Source organism: Eulemur rufifrons, chromosome 1 (assembly GCF_041146395.1).
Source record: "Eulemur rufifrons isolate Redbay chromosome 1, OSU_ERuf_1, whole genome shotgun sequence".
In the NCBI taxonomy this organism is placed as follows: Eukaryota; Metazoa; Chordata; class Mammalia; order Primates; family Lemuridae; genus Eulemur; species Eulemur rufifrons.
This window is the reverse complement of record NC_090983.1, coordinates 20,141,427-20,163,234: the sequence shown is the minus strand read 5'-3', so window position 1 is coordinate 20,163,234 and position 21,808 is coordinate 20,141,427. Positions and strand designations below refer to the sequence as shown.

The 21,808-nt window shown below is 39.2% G+C and overlaps 1 pseudogene; it reads right to left on the bottom strand.

Moving 5' to 3' along the window:
* Positions 1-17,942: 17,942 nt before the first annotated feature.
* Positions 17,943-19,727, bottom strand: LOC138387230 (tigger transposable element-derived protein 1-like; annotated as a pseudogene).
* Between the last annotated feature and the right edge of the window lie 2,081 nt (positions 19,728-21,808).

Here is a 21,808-nt window from a genome sequence, read left to right as displayed (position 1 = left end):
TCTTTGGCAAACAAGAATCATTTCAGCTCCTTGGGAAGGAAAGAAAAAGGCTTGTTCCTAGACCCCAGATATCCCAGTGTGTTCTGACCATGTGAACACTTGAGCTATGAGGGGATTAGAGACACTAGGTGAAAAATCAGAAGGAACTACTGATGATTATTTCCAGAATGTGCTGATATTCTAATGTATATCTATTAAAAATACTCAAAATTATACTTTAGATATATGTTATAGACTGAATGTATTCCCTCAAAATTTGCATGCTCAATCCTTAACCCCCAATGTGGCTGTATTTGAAGTGAGGACTCTAAAGAAATAATTAAGGTTAAATGAGGTCCAAAGGTGGGGCCCTGAGCCTATAGGACTAGTGCGATTACAAGAAGAGACACCAGAGACACCCCCCCTACACCCCACCGGCAAGCACAGGGGAAAGGGCATGTGAAGACACTGGAGAAGGCAGCTGTCCACAAGCCAGGAAGAGAGCCCTCGCCAGAAACATACCCTGTCAGACCTTGATCTGGGAGTTCCAGCCTCCAGAACAATGAGAAAACAAATTTCCATTGTTTAAGCTCCCCTAGTCTGTAGTATTTTGTTTTGGTAGCCCAAGGAGACTTATATAATATTACATTAAATAAAATTAGATGAATCCTAAAACAAAATGCATTTGCCTTTTTTGATGAAGCAACTCTAAATTTCTTTGTCTATTCTTTAAGATACCTAACCTAACCTAGGGGTCAGCAAACCTAGAGGCCAAATCTAGACTACTGTTTGTTTTTGTGCAGCCTGTGAACCGGGAGTGTTTTTTAGATTTGTAAATAGTTGAAAAAATTGGAAAGAATAATATTTTGTGACATGAGAATATTATACAAAATTCAAACGTCAGTGTTTATAAATGAAGTTTTTTAATACAACCACACCCCTTTTTTTACATATTGTCTATGGCTGCTTTTATGTTACAATGGCACAGTTCAGTAGTTGACCACAAAACTGAAAATATTTACTATTTGTCCATTTAGGAAAAAGTTCACTGACCCCTGGCATTGGCTGTCAGAGTGAAATCTCCTTCCAGATTCTTATATTAATAATATTTTCCCCAATTTTTCATAGCTGTCTTGCCCACACTTAATTCAACAGCAATATTTTAAATGCCTCAACTTTAACGAGTCTTTCCAAAGTAACTCAAATTGGTTTGTAAAGAAAATGCTCTCTTTTTACATTTTTATTTCAAAGGTTCAAATAATATTTAACTAAATTACATGATTATGAAAAACAATTTCAACTGTGATAAACAGTTTGGTACCCTACAACTGACCCCATATACTTCCACTGATAGGCGCAGAAGAGCATTGGCCCAGGAACCGTGGGCTTTGAGCATGCCTTGGGCACCACCAGTATGTTTCACTGAGGGAAAACACAGCACAGGTTACTGTGGTGAGTGGATTCAGTGAAAGTTGCTTAAGAGGTGTTACATCGTAATTATAGTCTGGTTGTTTCAAGTATTTCCTTTTCTGTCCATAACAAAAGAATAAACCCCTCAAGGGCAAGGATCATTTTTTGATTCCCTTTGTTTCCTTCTTCCAAGCTTAGAGCACCAAGTTGGGCACATGACAAACACTCAGTAATGAAGCTTCGACAAGCCGGAGGTGACAACTCCTGAGGAAAGTCAGCTCTCGGCCACATAGAAGGGTTTGCTCAACTGCTGATTTTAGACGCTCAGTCTGTTTTGATTTGTGATGCTGTATTCTTCTTTGCCATTCTCCCAAATGACATGTCAGCTTTCATGATTCATTTTTATGTTTTCTCATCTATCCCTTCAATATTGGACTTCTGCCTAAGCAGCAAAATTCAAAGAACTCTCTCGTGTGGAATTGCTGATGTGAAAGACGACCATAAGGTTCGAATGACCTCATAGTGCGTAAAACAATGTGAGTGAAAATGAGGAATACTATTTATTGTCCAAGACAAAAATGAGGATTTCGTGAAAAGCTTGCTCAGTTTTTGGTAAGATGAAATTGTTTGCTGCAGACTGCCTGAAACCTGAGTTATAAGATGTCTTTAATATTGATAACAAAAAAGAACTGTCTTAGGTCAACTCTTATGTATAATTTGTATAGTTTTTTTTTTGTTTTTTTTTTTGAGACAGAGTCTCACTCTGTTGCCTGGCCTAGAGTGCCATGGCGTCAGCCTAGCTCACAACAACCTCAAACTCCTGGGCTCAAGCAATCCTTCTGCCTCAGCCTCCCAAATAGCTGGGACTATAGGCATGTGCCACCATGCCTGGCTAATTTTTTCTATATATATTTTTAGTTGTCCATATAATTTCTTTCTATTTTTAGTAGGGATGAGGTCTCACTCTTGCTCAGGCTGGTCTCGAACTCCTGAGCTCAAAGGATCCACCCACCTCAGCCTCCCGGAGTGCTAGGATTACAGGCATGAGCCACTGCGCCTGGCCTAATTTGTGTAGTTCTTGAATTAATTATTTTCATTTTTAGCCACCCAGGAATATTATTGAGAATCTTTAGTAGCACAGTCTAGTCTAAGTTGCTGTGTTATTTAATTTTTTTGTAGAGATGGGGTCTTGCTTATTGCCCAGGCTGGTCTCTAACTCCTGGCTTCAAGTGAGCTTCCCAACTCAGCCCCACAAAGTGCTGGGATTACAGGTGTTACCCACCGTGCCTGGCCATGCCTTGTTATTTCTTTCGGTTTTTTTTTTTTTAATTCTTATTTCAGCATATTGTGGGGGTACAAAAGTTTAGGTTACGTATATTGCCCTTGTCCCCCTCCCCCGAGTCAGAGCTTCAAACGTGTCCATCCCCCAGACAGTGAGCATCGCACTCATTATGTATATATACACCCATCCCCTCCCCCGCCCACATCTGCCCGACGCCGATCAATGTTATTCCTAAATGTGCTCTTAGGTGAATTTGGGGTTGAAAATTAACCCAACATTTTGCAACACATCTCAGTGTATAATTACTGTCAAATGCTGAATGTGTGTAATCTGGCATAGGAAACATTGATAGGAATTCAGCTATTTATTAATTTTATTCTTGATTTGTTTTAGGATTACAGAAAAAGTACTTATTTTTATAACTTAATCACCCTCTTTTGGAAAAGCTGGATAAAATTATATCTGTTTTGCCCATGCCATTATTACATTGCAAAGATGTATAAGAGTGGTCTCCAATGGCCAGATGTGGTGGCCCACACCTGTAATCCCAGCACTCTGGGAGGCCAAGGCAGGAGGATCGCTTGAGGCCAGGAGTTGAGACCAGCCTGAAGAAGAGTGTGGTGGTGCACACCTGTAGTCCCAGCTATTCTGGAGGCTGAGGCAGGAGGATTTCTTGAGCCCAGGAATTTGAGGTTGCATTGAGCTATGATGATGAGCTATGATGATGTCACCCACTCTAGCCTGGGTGACAGAGCAAGATCCTGTCTCAAAAAAAAAAAAAGTGGTCTCGAGAGTGGCATTTATGGCTTTGAGTTTCGTGATATTTATCAACTAGTATTTACATATATATAATTGGTACTCTGGTCCCTACTCTGTTGGTATATATCTGTGTGAACTTGATTATGTTTTAATCTCTTTGTGACTCAATTTGCTTATTCATAAAACAAGTGCATTAAATTAGATTATTTCTTATTCCTTAAGCACAAAAATTACATAATTGCAAAAAAGCTCATATCTATTATAATTTTTACCTTTACTTTTTAAAATGCCCAAATATATAATAATGATATATTTATACTTGCTAAGCATTCATGCACATATTTTGCATATGCCCAGAATATTGGAACATACATCTTAGTGATGAATATAGGTTAATATCCTCAATTTGCCTTTGTTTCTAAGAGAAAAGGTAGGAAGATAGGTTAATATCTTCAATTTGTCTTTGTTTCTAAGAGAAAAGGTAAAGAGCTGAAACTCTACCTCTAGCAAGAATAAAAGCTTCGCTTCTCCCCTCTGTTTAAGTAATTAAAAAATCTTTGTTACTCTACTTGACAGCTTCCCACTTTGAGGATCCCTAGGGGTGAGAGGAACAGCTCCTAAAACAGCACATCTCTTTCCGGCCTGAGTTCCAGATAGAGGACTGACAGGGGCCACGGTGTAGGGAGTGGCTCCGGAAGGGAGTGAGGTCGGCCTGGGAAGTGTGTCCCGCATTAAGGAGTCTCATCGCCCAGGAGTGGCCCACACAGGGCAGGAGGCTGCCCCAGCGAGGCCAACTGCGTGGATAAGCAGTGTAGCAAAAAAATCTCAGTGAACAGGCTGCCTACCTAGGGGGAAGAGGGAGGGCAGAGCGGAGCACTCTTGTCTGGTTATTCTTTCCAAATTCACAAATCCAGGAAGTCACTTGACTTCTCCAAATGAAAGACAAAATGAGAAAATTGGCGAAGGGGAGTACCAAGACTGTGCTTACGGAAAATCACCAGGAACAGGGAAAAGGTGTTCCCTCTAAACCCAGAATTGTAATCACCGCTAGCTATGTTCTGTAGAAGTAAACTTTTGCAAATTAAAAAAAAAAATTATAAAATGCCAAGATATGTCATGTAAAGCAATTTAATATAACTTTTCAAGTAGATTTGCCGGTAATGAAACCACTCGGAGTTTTAAATTACAGATGCTCTTTCCAAAGCAATGTATGCATGTGTTTAACATTTACCATCAGTATTAACTGTGTTAATATTACTATTGCTTACTTTGACATTTTAGTTTTAACACTTATATTTGGAGGAATTAAAAAAACACTTGACTACAAAGGAACTGTAATTCATTTTCACAATCTGAGTTCATGTGAGTGTTTTAGAAGACATTTCAGAAATGGTTTTGAATTCTTCTGAAATAATGTTTAAGATGGTGCTATTTAGGAATTAAAATCTTACTTGTAAAAATTGCTTCTACAGAAATACAAATTGACGTACAATGTAGAATGTAGTTTGATAGCATGAAATGTTAGCATTTTTACAGTGACTAAATAAAGACTAATAATTAAATTACAACTAGTAAGAGAAGAGCTTAATAGCCACAATCTTAAGTACAGTTTGACTTTCATGACTGTAGATAGAAATTACAGGAAGGCAGATTTTATTTCAACATAAAGATGAACTTCCTAACTGTAAGAGCCATCCAAGACTGAAATGGGCTGCTATAGTTAAACAGACTGTAAAATCACTCGGTGATGGTATTTGAAGGGGACTCACTCGTGCTTGTATTGTACTGGATGACTTCCAAGTTCTTTTCCAATTCTAATGCCTGTATTCTACACAGCATCCCCAACCTTTTTGGCACCAGGGACCAGTTTCATGGAAGACAGTTTTTCCATGGACAGGAGGATGGGGATGGAGGGGGTGGCAGAGCCCTGCAGCCTGGTCCGGTCCCTAACAGGCCCACGGACCCGTACCAGAATGCAACCTTGAGGGTTGGGGACCCCAGTTCTATAAGAGCAATTGAATTATGTAAGCATAGAAACCTTTTCAAAGTTGTTTCCTTTTACATCAGTTAATAGAATATACTAAAACTATACAGCATGCCTCTGCTTACCATAATACACTAGAAAAGAACCAAGAACATTTAAAATGGGTTAGGGAAGAAGGAGACCACTTGAAATAAATTTTTTACAAATTAAAGTGTTGAGAACCATATCTACTTTCTAAATAGATTTAAAAAAAGACCCTCGCAAGTATTCTGCTAGTATTCCTTTGTTAGTTCTGAAAATAGCTTCTGTGCTTTACTCCTTAAACAATACTGTATATGATTAAAATCTTATTGGCCAAATTATTTGGCTGATTCTAAAATTTATAGAAGGAAACCCCTGAACAAAAGTTGTCCAAAGAATGGACAGTATTAATTTGGAAGCACGGTCCTGAGGATTTGCTAAGTGGATGAGTTCTAGTGAACTGGCCATAATTTATAAGTTAATTTATAATAAGAATAGCCTCTTATTACCTGGATGAATGGGGCAACGCTGACATACAGACCTTGAGGCAACAATGGTCAGGATATATGACTAGTTTCCTTATTCCCCTTTAGAGTTATAGACTTCATCAGAAACAATTTCCTGCTTTGTAATAAACGTCATGCCCTCAGTGACCACTAGGAGAAGCTGTTCGGTCTCCACTCTGTCTCAGAACTCTCTGTGGGATCAAACATTGCACCAACTTGTACTGAGTTCACCTTTTGTGTCTTTTGGCTCACATACATAAATGGTAAAGAAAAATATATGTATTTTTAAGTCCTGTAGAAAAAACAAAATTTCTGGATTCTTGGGTCATTAAGAGTTTATGACAATGAAGTTTGCTTTGTCCTTTGTTCTCAAGATGCTTTCGTGGGCTGTTTTGAAAAGACAGCTTGTTGAGTTTTCAGCCCAGTTGTCACCTCTGAGTCCTGCTTCTGTGCATGGGAACTTTCAGTGCTCTTCACCTCCTTTTTTAGTTTGAAGATAGAGAATTCTAAAGTCTCAATCTGTGGTCTACACTGAAAAATATCTTTTCTCTCTAGTGGTTATGCTAATATAAAATCTCCCATATTACTCTGCATAACTCTTTGCATTTCAAAGTGCCAATATTGTAACCCTAAATGTTTATTTATTAATGTAAAAAAACATTGTACTGGAAACAAAGATATGGTTTCGGACTTCAAATACTTTCAGATCACATTTGAGAATAGGCACAAACTAATATGCTCACAATTGGTAACAGCAGCAGTTAGAAACAACAGGTTATGGGATAGAGTACATTTTCTCTGCTATAGGACCGATGAAATTGTCAACATATTAATATATGCATTTTTTGGTGTGTGCTTTTTTGGGAGTAAAGGGGTAAGCAAAGTCTACGAACATATTTTTTTTGTGTCTTCTTTTAAAATGTCAAATCTGTAAGAACCCATCAACTAAATCATATTAGATTGAACATACTCAAATAATATTAGATTGAGCCAAATGAAGTAATTATTTCTGTAGGTCACAACAGTCAATATTGGCAATTTAATGTGGTTCAATCTAATAAAAAAATCCTTGTTAGTTTTCTACTTCTGTATAACAAATTACCACAAATTTAGCAGCTTAAAACAACACTCGCTATCTTCTCAGTTCAGTAGGTCAGAAGTCTGGATGGGCTTGTCTGAGAGGGTCTCACAAGGCCAAAATCAAGGTGGGGCTGAGCTCTTATCTGGAGGGTCCAGAGGAGAGTCTGTCTCCAACCTCAGTCAGATTATTGGCAGAATTCCAGTTCCCTGTAGTTGTTGCCAGAGGTGGTTCTCAGAAACTAGAAGCTGCTCTCTGGTCCTTGCATGTATTCCCCTCCATTTTCAGGATGGCAATGGCCTGTTGAATTCTTATGTCTTGAACCTCCCTGACTTCTCCTCTGTCACCAGACTGAGAAAGCTCTTCGCTTTTAAAAGGGTTCCTGTGATTACATTAGGCCCATCCAGATCATCTGCTTTTGATTAACTCAAGGCAATTGGTTAGTAACCTTAATTATATCTGCAAAATTCCTTTTGCCACATATTGTAACATAATCGAAAGTGCTATGAGAGGTTGTGTAGCAAAGTGGCTAAGGGACTGTGCTAGAGCATCAGGCTGTCTGGTTCAAAGCCGTGCTCCATCACTGATTACATGACACTGGACAAAGTTTCTTAGCCTCTCTGTGCTTCTGCAAAACAGATGTCATCTTTAATAACCTATTTTGTTGAGTGGATTAAATGAAATAATCCATAAGAAACGTTTAGCACAGGGCCAGGCACATAGTAATTGCTCAATGAGTAACACATTATCAGTATTGTGGAAAAAAAGATGGGAGAAAAAAGAAATGGAAGGAAATTTATATAGGCAGAGTGATCAAGGAAGGATTTATAAAGGGGGCAAGGCTTGAGTTGGATTGACTTAAATTGAATTTTTGTAATCAGTAAAGAGTGGCAATTAATTTATTCTAAATTATGTCAAATGTACCAATAAAAGGTTTTTACTTTGTAGAAATGAGAAACTGATTACATCTGCTTATTTGGACAGAGAACGGGACCAATGGCCATCCACACATGCTGCCTGTGGGCAAACACCAGGTCTGTATAGCTTTTTTTTCTTCAAAGATAAGTAAACAAGCAGACCAAGCAACAAGGCACAATGCGCTGCCATGCTATCTTGAATAAGCAGGCTATTGCTGATACATGAGGCTTGTCCCAGGACTTTGGTAAACAGACATGTGACTTCAGCAGACCAGGGAGGGATCCTGAATATGCTTTTCCTTCATCTTCTGATTGGCCCAAATGCCTTTGCCATTTTCTCCCAGCATAATCCAAGCTAAGATGGACAATGTCCAATGACTAAGGCTCAACCTTCAATCAGACAAATGGGAAAGCACCACAGCCATTTAGATCATAAAAAATCTGAGTCTGTAGCCACTCTGAACATTCTGCTATCAACTTTCTGTTTATATATTTCTTCTCCAAGAAAGAGCTGATCCAGGGCTGATCCTAGATAACCAATCAGCAGATCAATGAACCAAGAGCCAGTTAGCCAATTAATCATCACCTCTTTTTTAAATATCTCTCTGTGATGAGAGAGCACCCTTATTTTCCTCTAAAGACCCATTTGTTCTTCATTTTCAGTCCATGATCTTTAGGCATGGCAGACCTCAGGGATGGGACTGGTTCATGGATGGGCTCACAGTTCAAACTAGACCAATGGAGACCTTTCCTGAGAATTCTTCTAGAATTACTTAATAATTGTGCTTCCACTGGGAGTTGCTAAAATGGTAGAACTGTAGGTATGGAGCTGCTGGTGGGTACCTTGTCTCTCGTGAGAAGAGCCTGCCTGAAAATAAAAACACCCCAAAGACAAGTGAGCTTTGAGGTGGAGAGACTTGGTCCCAGAGATGTCATTTGAGCACCTATATTCAGCCATGATATACACATCATCCTTATGGATTTCTACGTTAATGAGCAAATAAGTTATTATATTTTGCTTAAACACTTTCAAGGTTGCATTTCTGTCACCATCAATCAAAAAAGTTATAATACAGTCTGCAGAGCCTCAGATTTAACATCCCTGCTTTAGCTATCCAGTTGATTCGTTGATTTGAGTCCCAGCTATAGAGCCCCGATAGAGAACATCTCCACCCGCTGTTCCAATCAACTGTGTTCTGCATCCGATAGGCTCAGAGAGCATAAGCATGCCTGCTGTTGGGGCTTAGCTCAGCCTGTGAGTGAGGAAGGGTATTCTCACCAAAGAGGGACAGAGATACATACCAAAAGCCATTTGGTTCAAATGTGTGTGACTTATAACCGGAGAATAAAAATATTTATTTATTTTTGTTTTTAAATTTTTTCCCCTTTGGTTGGTACCCCAAATATTTATTTACTTTGAAAATTAATTAATTGAAATAAATTCAAGAAGTCTAAATAATTTAAAAAATTTTGCTCTTTTATTAAATTCAGTGGCTGCCAAGAATTTTTAGTCCTTCAAATAATTTTAATTATTTAATAATTTTAATTAACATTGAACGATGGAAATTCAAGCAATGAAAATGTTCACTCTAAGTCACCTGAAGTGAAGGGAAGAGTGCTCAGATGGTACACAGAGAGCCCAAATCCATTTAGTTATTCTTCCTGTACATGCTTCACAGTCTCATGCTCTTTAGCCAAATTCCTGAGTCCCTGTGATCTAGTCTCAGTCTCAAGCTACCTCTCAGCCTAAGGCAGTCTGGCTCCATGGAAACAGTAATGTATTGCTAAGTGGATCTTACAGATGATTTAGGTGAGCTTTCATTTGGGATGATAGATCTCCAAGAAGTCAAGTATAGTGAAATATATGTGTATATATAAAAGGAGGGTATCTAATTTTACTGAAATTCCCTAAACAACTTGATATTGCAGGTATCTAGCGGTCCTAACTGAGACTGTAGTGAGTTGAGTCCTTTGTTTCATAGACTTTATTCCTAAGTAGATCTTTGTCTTTAGAAGCGAGTGGTCCAGTCTGGCTCAGGAACGACAGGCTGGAGGAGACTTTGGGCGTTATCTAGTCCATACCCACCGTGCTACAGGGAGGAAACTCAGGCTCAGAAATGGAGACCAACAAGTGAAGCGAAGAAAGAACATTCCAGGAAGGACAAATAGCTTGAACAAAGACACCAAATTTAGAAAAGAGATGCTCAGGGACGAAATTCTGACAATGAACTTGGATGTGACTGCAAGTAGTTGAGGGGTTAACCATAAACTTGAAAGGTAAATTATTAGGTCCAAATTATAGGAGGTTTTGAATGTTAAGGGAAAGGGTTATTCTTATTGTTCCTTAACTTTATAAAACACACAAAAGCAGGTAAAATCCAATAATGAATCCTGTATAGTTATTATTCATTTCCTATAATGATGGACTCATGGCCAATCTTATTCCATCCCTGCCTGCACTCCCAGTCTCCTTTCTTTCTGGCCCCTGGATTATTTTGAAGCAATTCATTGTCATAATATCAATTCATCCATAAATATATCGATACATATCTCCAAAAATAAAGACCTAGAGGGTTTTTAACTATTCTATTGGTAAAAAGGAGGATTTTGAATATTTTTATTCTGGAAGCAACATATGCAGAACTGTAGAAAGCTCTTCTAGCAATTACAATGGGCTGAATCAAAGCAGAAAGGGCCGGGGCAGTGTAGCTCCTAATATTCCACATTGTCATCATCACATAAGCTACATTAATATCATTTCCTATTTTCTAAGTTTAAAATATAATATATGGTCTCCCATGCTGGTATTTAAGAGTAGAAATAATTTACATTCTTGGCCAATGGAGATATATCCCTTTTAGAGGTTTTGTCATCTAGAAGGTTCAGTTTCACGCTTTGTGGTTCCTTTATTCATTGAGGTGTATGGCAATAATGTAAATGTGAATTTTTCTGTGTCTCCTTATATGTTAAATATTCATATTTTATTTTATTATATTGCTCATGAGGACATTCTGGGTACTAGCTTGATGTTTATGGGAGGAAAAACAAGCTTTCTTAGCTCTAAAAAATTGCCTTTTAAGTTCCTTGTCTCTATAAGCAGCAAAATACACCACATAAATTATTCAGGCGCTACAAAAAGAAAATAAATACATTTCAAGTGGCTATCTAAGAGATCATTTCTGTGTGCACTGAGTCCTCTCTCATATAGACACTGCAAAACCATGAAAGATTGAAATATTTTCTGAATGAGAAAACTTTCAACATGATGCACCACACAAAGCATTGCAAATAGAAACAAAAATAAACCCTGTCTGGCCTCAAGGTTCATGTTGAATTAGAGTTGGAAATAGTCATTTTAGGGTACATTTTTCTTTAACCCAGTCATCCCAAAGTGAAGCAACAAGACTAGAGGATAGATAAGAGTGTCCGTCTGGCCAGCTGAACATGCTGTCCTTCCTGCTACTGAAAAGATTTACAGAGTACAGTAGAGGTTTTAGAACCTGAAACCATACAATACGTCTTCTGCTTTCAATTTATGCTTCGAAGATTTACACAAAACTAGAAAGACCAAATCACTCACTTTCCATTTAAAGTGCTTGCATTTTCCATCTGGCCCATTGCTATGAACAACATGTCTGCATTACATAAGAGTAAATTTTTCATACCAATGCTCATCTGCCATCAATTTATAATCAGAAATGTCACGTGATGCATTGAAAAGAAATCAGAATTACCCGTGGTTGCTACGCTTGCCTTCTTACATTTCTCACCAGAAGCTTTTTTCTTCTTTTTAGTGACCTCTGTAAATTGTGTGGAATCAGAGAAAAACCCAAGTAGAGAGCTAGAAATTTCACAAGACTGCACCAAAAAAAAAAAAAAAATTATTTGACTAACCATAACAATGGTATGTTTTTAAAGCTCTCTCTTATATCTTTTTGGATGCATTTTAAAATCAAAACATAAAATTGATAGATGATAGATAATCACAATTTTTTAAATCAAATCTCTCCTGATGCTTGAAATTTCAGACAGAACAGCAGGAAGTGACACAGGCGTGGGGTGACTGCTGCAATGGGTCAGACGGATGCCTCATGCTACCGAAGAGTCTCTTCAACTGTGGCAGTCATGCGTGTTGCTGGAAAAGAATTCTAGTTTCCCAACAGGATATCAGCCTTCGAACGTCAGAGATATGCCCAAAACTTTCCCCAAACTTCTTTTAATTAAGAGAGGAAAGGCAAGAAACCTGAGTTCTCGTTACTAATCTCCCACTAGCAAGTTGTGCCACCTTAGGCGTATTGTGGGTTTTTGCTTTTAGTGCTTCACTTTTCTTTATTTTTAAATAAGAAAGAATTCTAATTATAAAAACAATTTAAAAAGAACACACCATATAAGATAATAATTGCTATTATTTTTATTTATCTAAAACTGAGAAATCGTGATTGTCAACAATCACTCAGCCTCAACAATTTGTTGAATGTCTATTCCATGCCAGCACTGTGCTTGTGGCTGGAAATTTAGTGGTGAACCAGACTGAGTCCCTGCTCCACTGGGTATATAGTGCGAGAGTCAGACAGACACCAGTGAAAATGATTCTAAGTGCCACAGATATTTCAAAAGGAGGAGTAAAGAGGTCTGTGGGACTGAATGATAGGGTGTGCTAACCAAATATGGGAAGTCAGCGAAGGCCTCCTAGAAGAATTGGTGCAAGAGTTGAGTCTCAAAGGATAAATGGGGTGATGGCTTGGAACATAGTATTCTGGGCAGTGAGAACACCAGGGATAAAAGCCTGGAAGTGGAGGAGAGGCTGATGCATTTGGGAAATGGAAAGGAGATCCGCGTGACTGGACTGCAGCGATGCTTCCTGGTATTTTTCACATCGTTGCACACGAGGGTCCTGGACCGGCCCCTGCCTCCGTCTGTCCCAAAAGGCCCTATATCTCAGCACATTTGTAGTCAGTTTGCAGAACTCTAACTCTAATTCAGCATTCAAGAGACTACTTGGCATGAAAGGATGCTGGCCAGGTAGACAGAGGTCCAACTGGAAGGGCTGAGTGCTGAGTGGGGGTGGGAAAAGACAAGTTAGTGCAGGTGACATGGTCAAGATCTTCGGAGTCCAGAGAGGCCTTATTAAGGATATATACATGACTCTTCCAAGGGCAATGGAGAGACATTGAAGGGTTTTAAGCAGGAGAGAAGTTTGTCTGGGAAGGAAGGAAGAGATCCTGAGGTGCCTTTAAGAAATCCACTTGTAGGCCGGGCGTGGTGGCTCACGCCTGTAATCCTAGCACTCTGGGAGGCCGAGGTGGGCGGATCGTTTGAGCTCAGGAGTTCGAGACCAGCCTGAGCAAGAGCGAGACCCCATCTCTACTAAAAATAGAAAGAAATTATATGGACAGCTAAAAATATATATAGAAAAAATTAGCCGGGCATGGTGGCACATGCCTGTAGTCCCAGCTACTCGGGAGGCTGAGGCAGCAGGATCCCTTGAGCTCAGGAGTTTGAGGTTGCTGTGAGCTAGGCTGACGCCACGGCACTCACTCTAGCCTGGGCAACAGAGTGAGACTCTGTCTCAAAAAAAAAAAAGAAATCCACTTGTAGGTGTTCAGGTCTGGCGCTTAGGGAAGATTCTGACCCTGAGCTTGGTTCTCCAGAATCATGCTGCTGCTAGGAAACCCTGATATTTTTCTAATATATTCTTCTTTTTTTGGCCTGTGATAGCCCTAGTTGTTTTCTGTTGCTTGCCGTGAGAGAACTCTAAAATTTGATAGTGCAGAAGTAATAATGAAAATGGCACTGATTCACATGAGATTTAATGTGCCACACGAGTAAATAGAACAAAATGGTCATAACTGACGATACTGCATCCCTGTTGGGAGTGTTTGGAGCTGTCTGGCTGAAAGGCCTTTGTGACCAGGTGAAAGATTAGACATGCATTGTCTTCAGTGGGGAAAGAAATGTAAAGTGTTCTCTTTAAAATGGATAATATTCATTATAATTAAGAATAAAAGCTGTAAAAGATTCCAGGTTGTATAGAACAAAGTTACAGTAGAAGCACTTTGAGTGAACTTTATTAAGGAAATATTGATTATGACATATCAAGTCATATATACTAGACATAAAGTTAAAAAGGTATAAAACTTTTTGTTTCATTTTTATAGTCAGGAAAAGATTTTTTTTCTGCATATGTTGGGAACCTAATTTTTAAGGTTAATGTCTAAAGCTTTATCCAAGTAACAAAAAAAAAATATTTAAAGCTTTATATCAGTTAACATTTGATAGGTATAGATTGAACACAAATTAACTCTACTCTCTCCTTATGGTGAATTATGTCATGTTATTTGGCGCCTTTTCTGTTTTAGCTGAGTTTTTTCCATTTACTTTGATAAGGAATCAAAGATGAATTTCTTCTCAACTTGTGTGACTTCAGCAGATTGATTTTCCATTTTCTCTACTTCAAGACTGAAATGGTAGCATCTGTATGAAAAATCTTACTACCCATATTGTCTTGGAAAAATATCATGAAAAGCTTTTACTAAAATTAATGAAGTGAAGACATTCAGTTTTGACAGTGACTTTCAGAGGTAGCTTCACCAATGTATAAGTAGCCTTAAAAAATCCATTGAACTTTAAAAAAAAAAGCTGGAACCCATTCTATTAAGTGAAGTATCCCAAGAATGGAAAAACAAGCACCACATGTACTCACCAGCAAACTGGTTTCCCTGAGAGCACATTTGGGATTCACACCAATTGGGTATTGGACAGAGGTCGGGGCTGGGTGGAAGGGATGGGTGTATACCTACTTGATGAGTGCGATGCGCACTGCCTGGGGAATGGACACGTTTGAAGTTCTCTCTGGGGGGGATGGGGTGGGGGGAGGGGAGGAGTGCACACCTACATGATGAGAGTGATGTGCACTGTCTAGGGAATGGACACAACTAAAGCTCAGACTCGGGGGGATGGGGAGGCATGGGCAATGTATATAGCCTGATCTTTTGTACCCCCTTGATGAGCTGAAAAACAAACAAAAAATAAAAATAAAAAAAAAAAATAAAATAAAAAAAAAAAAAGAAAGAAAATTTACAAAGGCACATAAAAAATTATGAACTCTAGGAGTTATCTAATTTATACATGTTTTCTTTTCATAAATTCAGGCACAAGCCGTAACCTATTTCTCACCCCTATGTTTTGTAAATTCTTCCTGCTCCTATGCATGATTACGTGTGGATTTAGTCTAGGCACACCAACCATTAAGCAACCAATTTCACAGTTTAGTGAGTTGTCTGTGCTTAGATTTCCTGTTAGTCTCTTAAACCCTATTGTCTTCTTCCCTTGTGATAGTCAAATTACACACCTAAATTGGTATACTTTTTCAGATATGACCCAGTGGTTCTCATCTTAATAGAGAACATTCCTAGTAGAATTCCCACCCTCTACTGTTCCACTTGATTTTCTTTTGCCCTAGAGCAATTGTCTCAGTGTTACAACTGGGGCTCGATAAGGGAGTCTTTAGGAAATTCTTCCATGATGACAGGCATGTTTGTACTCCTACCAATGTCAATGAGACAAACCTAAAATCAGTTTTAAACTCTTAATGCTGTTAATATTTAATTAATGTAACTTTTCTTCTGACACTTCCTTCAAGGAAGCATATGTAATTCTTCTATCACATTTCTTTCAGTTCTCATTAACCTTCCCCCCAAAAAGAAATGCCACTCTTTCTAAAATTTCAAATATAAACTACTAAAGTTATCTTAAGTGATTTTTAAGTCAAGTATATAGGCAAGTGGGAAGAACATTAACCTGCTACTGAAAGCTTAAAAAACAAAGGTTAATATAATGTAGTCACCCACCAATCAGCCTTTCCATTATTTGGGAAAGTTCCATTGTATTCTGCAGCCACATCCATCTACCTGCCCGCTCCAGGTGTCTGATGAAAACATCTCTGAAGGTGGTGGGACTGGGAGAAGGTACTTACTTTGCCTGAACGGGACAACTGACTTTGTAAGCTCATGCCAATGGTTTGCAACTTTTTTTTTTTTTTTTTTTTTTTTTTTTGAGACAGAGTCTCACTCTGTTGCCCAGGCTACAGTGAGTGCCGTGGCGTCAGCCTAGCTCACAGCAACCTCAAACTCCTGAGCTCAAGCGATCCTCCTGTCTCAGCCTCCCGAGTAGCTGGGACTACAGGCATGCGCCACCATGCCCGGCTAATTTTTTCTATATATATTTTTAGCTGTCTATATAATTTCTTTTTTTTTTTTTTTTTTTTTTTTTGAGACAGAGTCTCACTCTGTTGCCCAGGCTAGCGTGAGTGCCGTGGCGTCAGCCTAGCTCACAGCAACCTCAAACTCCTGGGCTCAAGCAATCCTCCTGCCTCAGCCTCCCGAGTAGCTGGGACTACAGGCATGCACCACCATGCCCGGCTAATTTTTTCTATATATATATTTAGCTGTCTATATAATTTCTTTCTATTTTTAGTAGAGATGGGGTCTCGCTCTTGCTCAGGCTGGTCTCGAACTCCCGAGCTCAAACGATCCGCCCACCTCGGCCTCCCAGAGTGCTAGGATTACAGGCGTGAGCCACCGCGCCCGGCCTATATAATTTCTTTCTATTTTTAGTAGAGGTGGGGTCTCGCTCTTGCTCAGGCTGGTCTCGAACTCCTGAGCTCAAACGATCCGCCCACCTCGGCCTCCCAGAGTGCTAGGATTACAGGCGTGAGCCACCGCGCCCGGCCCGGTTTGCAACTTTTTAAATTTACATTTTCATTTTATCCATTTCACAAACAAATTAAAAAGGCAAATATTTTCTTGACCGAAATTAAAAAAAAAAAAAAAAAAACAATAAGAAGAAAGAAAGAAAAGAAAGCCCATCCATAAACAATATTGATCAGGTCTCTTTCAATTGCAAAAGTCCACAATCTAAACTCTAGCTGGCCTGAGCAAAGGAGTGGACATGTTGGCTCCCATAACTGAACAGTTCACAGGCATCAGACGCAGCTGTTTAATATGTGTCATCAGGATTCAATCTCTTTCCAATACTTCTGGCTCTGCCTTCTTTGCCTTGGCTGGTTTTCAGGCAGGACTCCCCCACCCAAGCTCACAGAGATAAGATGTCTACCAGCAGGTCCAGGCTTCTATTCTACTAATCTAGCAACAACCTCGGTGAAAAGAATGCCTCTTTCCCCACGGATGGGCTCTTCTAGGGGCTTAGTAAATAGCATCAGTATTTGCAGCCTAGATTCTGAACCAATTAAGAAATAAGAAAAATAATAAGGGGCCCAAACACCACCTTTGTTACTGATAAAGTTTGCCGGTTGGCTGCAGATGGACTTCCTAATGTGAACCATAGAATTGGGCAGACATTCTGCTCAGTCCCGGGCCTGGGCAGTGCTGCACTGGGCTGGGCCTCCCAAGAGGGCCTCTGTAGGCAGGCTGGCCTAGTGAATCCACCCTATCTATTCTTCTCATTTTTAGCAGTTAGACAAGTCACTCTTCCCTGAGGATTAGGGGGAGGCAGAAAGACCAGAGTTGTTATGTCTAGTAGAGCTGGAAATGTCATAAATGTGGAGAAAGTTCTTACCCAGTATTTCCTGGCTCTTTGTTCTCTTAAGACACCAAATTGATCATTAAACACATGAGCAGCCAGAAATGTGGCTGCCTCCTCCAAAGACAGTCCTATTCCCATCTTTATGGGGTCACCCCCAATACTGGCCACTGCTCTGTTGACGATCCCTCTGGACCTCCGGCAGGCAGTGCGGATTTAGTTTCCAGAAGGCTGTGAAGCACATCAGAGCAATACAGACATACCTCAGCGGTATTGTGGGTTTGGTTCCAGACCACCGCAATAAAGCGAGTATCACAATAGAGTAAGTCACACAAATTTTTGGATTTCCCAGTGCATATAAAAGCTATGTTTACACTGTACTATAGTCTATTAAGTGTGCGATAGCATTATATCTAAAAAACAATATACCTACCTTAATTTAAAATGTTTTATTGCTAAAAAAATTCTAATGACAATCTGAGCCTTCAGCAAGATGTAATCTTTTTGTTGGTGGAGGGTCTTGTCTCAATGATGATGGCTGCTGACTGATCAGGGTGTTGGTTGCTGAAGGTTGTGGTGGCTGTGGCAATTTCTTAAAATAAGACAGCAATGAAGTTTACCACATTGATTGATTCTGCCTTTCATGAAAGATATCTCTGTAGTACATAATATTGTTTGGTAGCATTTTAGCCACAGTAGAACTTTCAAAATTGGAATTAATCCTCTCAAACCCTGTTGCTGCTTTATCAACTAAGTTTACATAATATTCTAAATCCTTTGTTGTCCTTTCAACAGTGTTCATGGCGTCTTCATTAGGAGTAGATTCCATCTCAAGTTACTACTTTTTGTTCATCCATAGGAAACAACTCCTTATCCGTTAATGTTTCATCTTGAGATTACAGCTATTCAGTCACATCCTCAGGTTCCATTTCTAATTCTAGTTCTCTTGCTATTTCCACCACATCTGAAGTTACTTGCTCCTCTGAAATCCTGAACTCCTCAAAGTCATCCATGAGGGTTGGAATCAACTTCTTCCAAACTCCTGTTGATGTTGCAATATTGACCTTCTCCTGTGAATCACCAATGTTCTTAATGACATCTAGAATAGTGCCAGAAGTTTCTAGAAGTTTTTCATTTACTTTGTCCAGATCAATCAGGGGAATCACAATCTATGCCACCAATAGCTTTAAAAAATGTATTTCTTAAATAATAAGACTGGAAAGTCAAAATTACACCTTGATCCATGGGCTGCAGAATGGGTGTTGTGTTAGCAGGCATGAAACAACATTTATCTCCTTGTACATCTCCATCAGACCTCTTGGGTGACCAGGTGCATTGTCTACTAGCAGTAATATTTTGAAATGAATCTTTTGTTCTGAGCAGTAGGTCTCAACAGTTATCTTAAAATATTTAATACACCATGCTATAAACAGATGTACTCTCATCCAGGCTTTGTTGTTCAATGTATAGAGCACAGGCAGAGTAGATTTAGCATCATCCTTAAGAGCCCTAGGATTTTCAGAACGGAAAACAAGCATTGGCTTCTAACTGAAGCCACCAGCTGCATTAACCACTAATGAGAAAGTCAGCCTTTCCTTTGTAGCTTTGAAGCTGGTCATTGACTTCTCCTCTCTAGCTATGAAGGTCCTAAATGGCATCATCTTGAAATAGAAGGCTGTTTCATCTACATTGGAAATGTGATGTTTAGTGTAGCCACCATCATCAATTGTCTTAGCAGATTTTTTTCTGGTTAACTTGCTGCAGCTTCTGCATCAGCACTTGCTGCTTCATCTTGTACTTGTATGTTATGGAGATAACTTCTTTCCTTAAACTTTATGAACCAACGTGTGCTAGCTTCAAAGTTTTCTTCTGCAAATTCCTCACCTCTCTCAATCTTAATAGAATTGAAGAAAGTTAGGAGCTTGCTCTGCATTAAGATTTGGCTAAAGGGAATGTTGTAGCTGATTTGATCGTCTATCAAGACTACTAAAACTTTCTCTATATCAGCAATAAGGCTGAATGTTTCACTTTCTTCTCATTTTCATATTCACTGAAGTAACATTTTTAATTTCCTTCAAAAATTTTTCATTTGCATTCACACGAGTTGGTTAACTGTTTGCTGGATGAGACCTAACATTCAGCCTATCTTGGCTTTTGACATGCTTTCCTTGCTGAGATTAATAATTTCTAGCTTTTGATTTAAAGTGAAAAACATGCAACTCTTCCTTTCACTTGAACACTTAGAGGCCATTGCCGGGTTATGAATTGGCCTAATTTCAATACTGTTGTGTCTCAGGGAGTAGAGAGGCCTGAGGAGAGGGAAAGAGATGAAAGAAGGGCCAGTTGGTGGGCAGTCAGAACACACACAGCATTTATGAATTAAATTTGCCTTCTTATATGTGTGGGATTTGTGTTGCTCCAAAACCATCACAATAGTAACATCAAAGATCATTGCTCACAGATCACCATAAAAGATACAATAATAATGAAAAAGTTTGAAATATTATGAAAATTACCAAAATGTGACACAGAGACATGCAGTGAGCACATGTAATAAAAGTAGCACCTATAGACTTGCTCAATGTCACAACCTTCGATTTGTAAAAAGTTCGATATCTGTGAAGTGAATAAAATGATGTGTGTTTGTATATTAATCCAACTAACTCCAAGGCCCATTTGTAGCAAAGACCATATGCTCACTTCCTGTTCTATTTCCCATCCAGCAGGATGTCCAGGGTCATCCGTTCTAGCCTTTCAAAGATCAGATACCATCATAAAGACACTTCATTAATGAAATGAGTAGAAATTCCACTAGTATAATTCCAACAGTTTAGTGATCCCCCAAATGTAACCATAACAGTCTTTTAACAATCAAAGTCCTAGGAAGAAATTATAAAGTCCATAAAAAATCCCCTTTTTAAATTGCAATCCACAGATATTAAAGTCAAGAGAATATTAAATTCTATCAATAAGTGCTCTAAAAATCAAAGTTTAAAATTCTGTGTTAAAATTGAAGTTCAAAAGCTATTCCCCTCAACTTACTATTCAGCTGATTAGTCTCAGGGTGTGGGGCTCTGGGTTCAGTGGGAGGGGAGGCTCTTGAAGCACGTGTAGCCTGGGCTGTTTTTTCAGAAAGAGCATGGTTCTTTCAGGACCTCAGAGGTCATATTAGTTCAACACCAAATCTCTTACTTTCTAAAGAACCTGAAAGTTAATAAGATACACGAGATTTCTATAGCACTGGCCTCACACCCATCATTTTAGAAAACAAGACAATACCCAACCCACTAAAGCTATCATTCTCAGCAAAATTATATATCAAAAACTAAGTTTTAAGTGCTGACAAAAAAGCATTACATACACATCAATGTGTTTGTATAAAAGAATAGATGAAATTCTTGGTTGCAGCCTCCCCAAATGCTGGCCAGTTGATGCTGGTTGCCCGGACTCCATGACCTATAAACTTAAATTCAACTGACAGAAGATTCTCAGAAGGAAAGAAGTTCATTTTGGCAGTCTGCATTTACCATAATTGGGGAGAAAAATCCAATTCTGCCCACTGTCTCCATTCCTAGGGAGTGGCATTGGGGACATTCTGTCTTCCTGTACAGTTGGAAATGGGTAACAATGACAGCCCCATCCACCAGTTCTTGTTTGGGTGCATGACTTTCTCCTCCTCCTATTGGAAACCTCTCAATTGCTGGTTTCTCTTGAGCCCTGTTTTTCTGGCACTCTGGGGCTGCACTGAGAGTAGGTTCTGTCTGACGACATAGCCCCTGCTGTTTCTGGCAGCAGGTATGTAGGGTCCTGAGGAACAAGAAACCTGCCTTCTTAGATAAATAGAATTTTCAATCCAGAGCCAAATTTTGACCACATTCCACATTTTGACCACCACATTTTGTGTGGGGGAAGAGAGTAAGTAGTTGTGGATAATTGTTGAGCCTGTGGACAAGCCACATAAATTTAAGATTTCTTCATTGTTCCCTCCCTGAAAATGCAGAATGGAATTTGCATGTGTGCACTCCTAGTGCACCCTTCCTAGACCCAAAGCAAACACTTTCAATCTAAAACCTCCCAGGGCTCTGTAGTACCCAAGACTCAGTTGTCTGGCAGTTTAAAATAAAACAAATATTATTTTGTCTATTAATGCTTAAAGGTCCTTAAAGATGCCTTTTTCCTGCCATGAAATCCTTGCATGAGCTGTACCTATTTAGGAAAAGGTGCTTTTACTTGCAGAATTCATTCTGGATTTCCCAACAGCCTAGCAAGACAGGCACTTGGACGGGGCTTGAATTTGACTTCAAAGGAATAAAGAAATAGAATATTCTTTCA